At 41.9% G+C, this 5146-nt stretch overlaps 1 pseudogene; it reads right to left on the reverse strand.

Moving 5' to 3' along the window:
• Positions 1-741: 741 nt before the first annotated feature.
• On the reverse strand, positions 742-860 carry LOC145406933 (5S ribosomal RNA; annotated as a pseudogene).
• Between the last annotated feature and the right edge of the window lie 4286 nt (positions 861-5146).

Below are 5146 nucleotides of genomic sequence, written 5' to 3' on the forward strand. Positions count from 1 at the left end.
AGGGGAGACGAGGCAGGGTTGGGGTGGGGATAGGGTGCGGGAGAAGGGATGGGGGGAAGGGTTGCGGGTGGTGAGAGAGCGTGCGGGTGAGGGGAAGGGTTGCGGGTGGTGAGAGAGGGTGCGGGTGAGGGGAAGGGTGTCAGGGGTAGAGTAAGGGGAGTGGGGGGGGTCTCTTTCCTACCGCGCTGTCTGGGATACTTTAAAGAGGGAGCGATGCTCCACGTGGCTATGAGGAAGCGGATGTATGCACATAAAACTGTGGAACTTAGAGGAAGAGGCTTATAGATGAGGGATGTTTGATGCGTACTGAGGGAGGGAAAAAAAGAATAATACGCAGGTGGGTAAAATGAAAGAGAAAAAATGACAAAAAACAAAAATACAGGCTGCAGCATTACCCTTTTTCAGATCAGCTCCGTGAATAGACAGGACAGATGGTTTACGTAATATAGGAATCAATGAGTATATTGATGTGAACGAAAGGGAAATGAGAGTTACATGTGGAATTACTGATTGAATAAATAAAAATACTTTAAGGAGGTACAGACACACTCAGAGAAGGGGTTAGTGGAGGTTATATCTAACTCGTTTGCTTCAAAATGGATAATCGTCTGGAGACAGAAAAAATCCATCCATCCATTGCCAGACGCCATGTATCCCAAACGGGGTGGTCAAGGGCTTAGAGTTAATTGTTTTACAGGGAGGGCCACTAATGCTCCACCAACCCCACTTGACACGTAGGGATGCCAACAGCATCTGGTGTTCCCAGGCGGTCACCCATCCAAGTACTAACCAGACCCAACGTTGCTTAACTTCGCTGATCGGACGGGAAGCGGTGTACTCAACGTGGCATAGAAAAAATACGTCAAGTAAATGAAAGGATTGAGAGAAACACTGTGTATTCCTGTGTGTGCTTTATGTCCTTGTTTTTGGTGAGCGGCAATCCACGCTGGGAATGACAAATGTCAGTATGTCGGATGTGGTATCATAGTAAAAAAAAAAAAAAAAAGAAAGAAAGAAAAAAAAGAAAGCCAGCAAGACTTCCTTTTATAATGCCTTTTTACATAACTTTTTTGCAAAAAAGCGCAATAAATACAAAACAGATTGCCTGTCACAGTTCCGTTGCTGTTTATAAAACACTGTTACCAATTTCCCTCAAATTACAGTTCTGGTTGTAAGAAAACTGCTGTGTTATTCTGGAACATATAACGAGGACTTACCTATTGTATTTAATTCCTTAAAGGAACATTTTTACCTACGGTTACTAAGTTTAGGCAATTTTAGCAGATTTCGTGTAGATTCCCTAAAGATATATATGTGTTTGTCAACTTTTTAATATCTTTTCATTGGAAATTTACCAGCATCTGTGGAGATGGTCTTTAGAACTCTTGTAGTAATGTCAGATGAATGATTGTTTTCTTCGTATGCTTTATCTCTAAGGGACCTGTCGCAGTGCTTTTATCCACATCATTGGCATAATATTTGCTGTAAAAAATATGAAACCAATGCACTTCAAAACAAGACCATAAAAAAAAAAAAAAAAAGTAAAATACAAGAGCGTTATAGTTACGAAATCCAAGTTATATTTTTTTCGAGACGCCCAGACACACTGGTAACTGCAACAGCCAAATTTCGCTTCAACCTGCAGTCATTTCTTTGTTTAGCAATGATTTAGCCAGTTCACGCCTGGCTCCAGACAAACGGTGTGCTGGCTGAGCTATTAATGGCGTGTCCCGGAGCAATATTTATCCTGAGAATATCATAGAGGACAGAAATTAAATCCAGTGATATTACGCTAATTAATTTTACTTTGATGGTAGTGAATAGTTACTGTGATGATGATGACGATGATGACGACAGTGATAATAAAGATGTACAATTACATGAATGATGGACAAACAGTGGAGCATAAACAGAGACAAGGGAGCATGGACAGAGGGAAAGTGAAGAATGCATAATCAGTGGAGCAAAGAAAAACAGTGGAGCATGCGTAGAAGACAGGTGTGGTAATGATGGGAAGAAGAGGAGAAAGAAAAGCATGATTATGAATGTATGAAGAAGGAGGAGGAGCAGGACAGGTGTGGCAGAGGAAGGAGGATATACAAGTACAGACAAAGAAACAGACCAATACCCAGACGTAACACACAGGTCTATAGAATGCTAGCAAGGTAGATATAATTATACTGTACAGATAAACAGTTACACAGAAACAGTGAGATAAATACCTCGGCAGGCAGACAGGCATGAAACAAGACTGGCCGAAAATAGGACGATGCGATGCTGATACGAGTAGCCTACATGTGATCAGTATGGCATCAGCGAATCACTACTATGCCAGCACGGTACCGGTAACATACTTTGAGAAAACCACCATCCTGTGCCAACACTGTGCTAACACAATACACCCTCAACACTTCAGCACCGAATGTCAATCCCTTCAGTCTGAGGACGAAATTTTTGTTTTATTCTTGCTGCTGTGACACGATTATACTGTTTGGGTGAGCAGCTTAGTAGTAAGGGGGTTAAACAAGGCTATATTTAACTCCTCTCGTTCGAAAATTCTCCTCTAACTTGAATAAAATCGCCGGACACCGACGTATTAAATGAAAAACATGTCACTGTACTGACACCACGAAAAAACATAACCGAGTGATAATTCATCACATATTATGATGTGTTTTGCAACTCTAAACATCTTAAAACTGGACACGCCAGCAAACTGAAGCAAACAGACCGTAAACCAGGTGGGACTACAATATCACAATATTTTCCTTTACTTACAATGTGTCTGTGCAACTCGAACGTATATTCACTCATGCATCATTTTCTTCAACTATTTTAGGGAGAAACAAGTTTTTGTTGGGCCTCAGCTTTTGTTTTACCTCATTTGCTATCCTGTTCCCATTTCTGGGCCATTTCACTTATCAGTTACCTAGAGAAATCTTCTTCTTCTTCTTCTTCTTCTACTACTTCTTCTTCTTATTATTATTATTATCATTATTGGCCAGCGACTGTTAAATATGATTTGGAGCAGATGGGGGGGGAGTGGAAGAAATGTGCAAAATACTCAAAGAAGAAATCTGTGCAGCATGTGGGGTGGTGTGTAGGGTGAAAGGAAGACGAAAGGGGGTGCAAGAAACAGCGTGGTGCAATGAAGAGGTGAGACAAACTGGCACAAAAGAGGGAAGCATATAGTGTGTGGATGGGAAACAGGGGTGTGGAGGAAGTTGAGAGACAGAATAGAGTTATATGTAGAGAGGAAGAGAAATATGAAAAGACTAGTAAGAGAGAGTAGGAAGAGAGTGGATGACGAATTTGCAAGGAATTTAAGTGTAAAGTGGAGGGAATGTAAGAAAATGTTCTTCAAGGAGGTAAAGAGAGCTAGATAGGGCGATAAAAAAGTTAGTAGGGGAGTGAAAGACAAAAATGGTAGATTACTAGTGGAGAAGGAGAAAAACTGAGCAGAAGGAGAGAACACTTTAAGAAACTGTTAAACATTGAGAATGAAACTAATGCGAGTATAAGTGACTGAGGAATGGCTGGGAGAGGGAGGGAGGTAGGAAAGGAGCAGATCAGCAGGATGGAAGAAGTGGAAGCAATGAAGAAAGTCAAATGGGGAAAGTCACAGGAATTAATGGAGTTTATGGTGAAATGCTGAAGCATGGGGGAGAGATAGTAGCAGAATGGATATGGAACATGTGCAGATTGGCCTGGGAGGAAGGTAGGGTCCTTGAGGATTGGAAATAAGGTATAAGTATTCCCCTGTACAAAGGAAAAAGGGAAAAAAAAGTGTGAGGTAATCATAGGGGTATTTGTCTTCTTAGTATAATAAAAAATGTATGGTAGGATATTAACTGACTAAGGGAAATAACAGAGGAATTAGCTGGAGAAGAACAGGAAGGTTTTAGGAAGGGAGGACGTTGTGTTGTTTAGATATTCATCCTTAAATCTTTAGTGGAAAAGTTTCTACAGAAGAGGAAGAAGTTGTATGCGGCATTCAAGGATTTGGAGGAAGCGTATGACAGAGTGGATAGACAAGGGATGTGGAATATTTTAAGAATATATGGAGTAAATACAGTAAGAAGTTGTTGAATGCCATGAGGGTGCGAAGGCTGCAATGCATGTGGATGGTGGACTGAGTGAATTTTTCTATCTGAATGTTGGATTACAACAGGGATGTATCATGTCTCCAGGGTTGTTCAGTCTGTATATGGATGGGGTTATAAAGGAGATACAAGGCAGGGCAGTGGATGTTGAAGCAGCCCAAATGAGAGAGGGCGGCGTTTGGAAACTTCCTATACTGTTGTTTGCAGATGATACTCTATTGTTAAGTGAAGACGAAGGGGAACTGCAGTCTCGGTGAATGAGTTTGGGAGAGTGTGTAAGAAAATTAATCTCAAGGTGAATGTTGGGAAGAGTAAAATTATGGTCATTGAGAGAAATGAAGTCACTGAATGCATAGTGAAGCTGGATGATGAGGAAATCGAAAATGTGAGTGCATTTAAGTACTTAGGTAGTGCGATGAGTAAGGATGGAAGCTTAGAGGGTGAAGTGCTTGAAAGGGTACACCAGGGAAGAAAGGTTGCTGGTTCTTTGAAAACAGTGCTAAGGAACACGGAAGTGAGCATGGAAGTAAGAAAGTCGCTTCATGTCAGTATTTTGATACCAAACCTAACGCATAGAAGTGAAGGTTAGTCTTGTTGGAAGGACACAAGTCAAGATTGTGAGTTGTGAAAATGGGTTACTTGAGAGGAGCATGTGGAGTTACTTGGAGAGACAGACTGACAAATCAGGAAGTGAAGGAGCATTGTGGTGTGGACATGGATGTGATAGAAAACGTTTGGAGAAATACAATGAGATTGTTTGACCATGTGGAGAGGATGGAGAGCGAAAAGCTAACGAGGAGAGTGTATGCGAGTGACGTGGAGGGGGGTGTGAGGAAGGGGGAGGCCGAGGATGAGATGAAGGGATGGAGTAGAGAGGTCTATGAGAGAGGGGGGTGTGAGCTGGGAGCAGAGCAGTGAAATGGAGTTGGACAGGGCCACATGGAGGCGATTTATTTGTGGCCACCCCTTACGGGATTGAGGCGTCTGGCAATATAGATAGACAGAGTTCCCTGCAGCAAATTTTTGCCCCCCTCGACAATTTT

Source organism: Coenobita brevimanus, chromosome 71 (assembly GCF_032717465.1).
Source record: "Coenobita brevimanus isolate Jiangsu-jjx chromosome 71, ASM3271746v2, whole genome shotgun sequence".
NCBI lineage: Eukaryota > Metazoa > Arthropoda > Malacostraca > Decapoda > Coenobitidae > Coenobita > Coenobita brevimanus.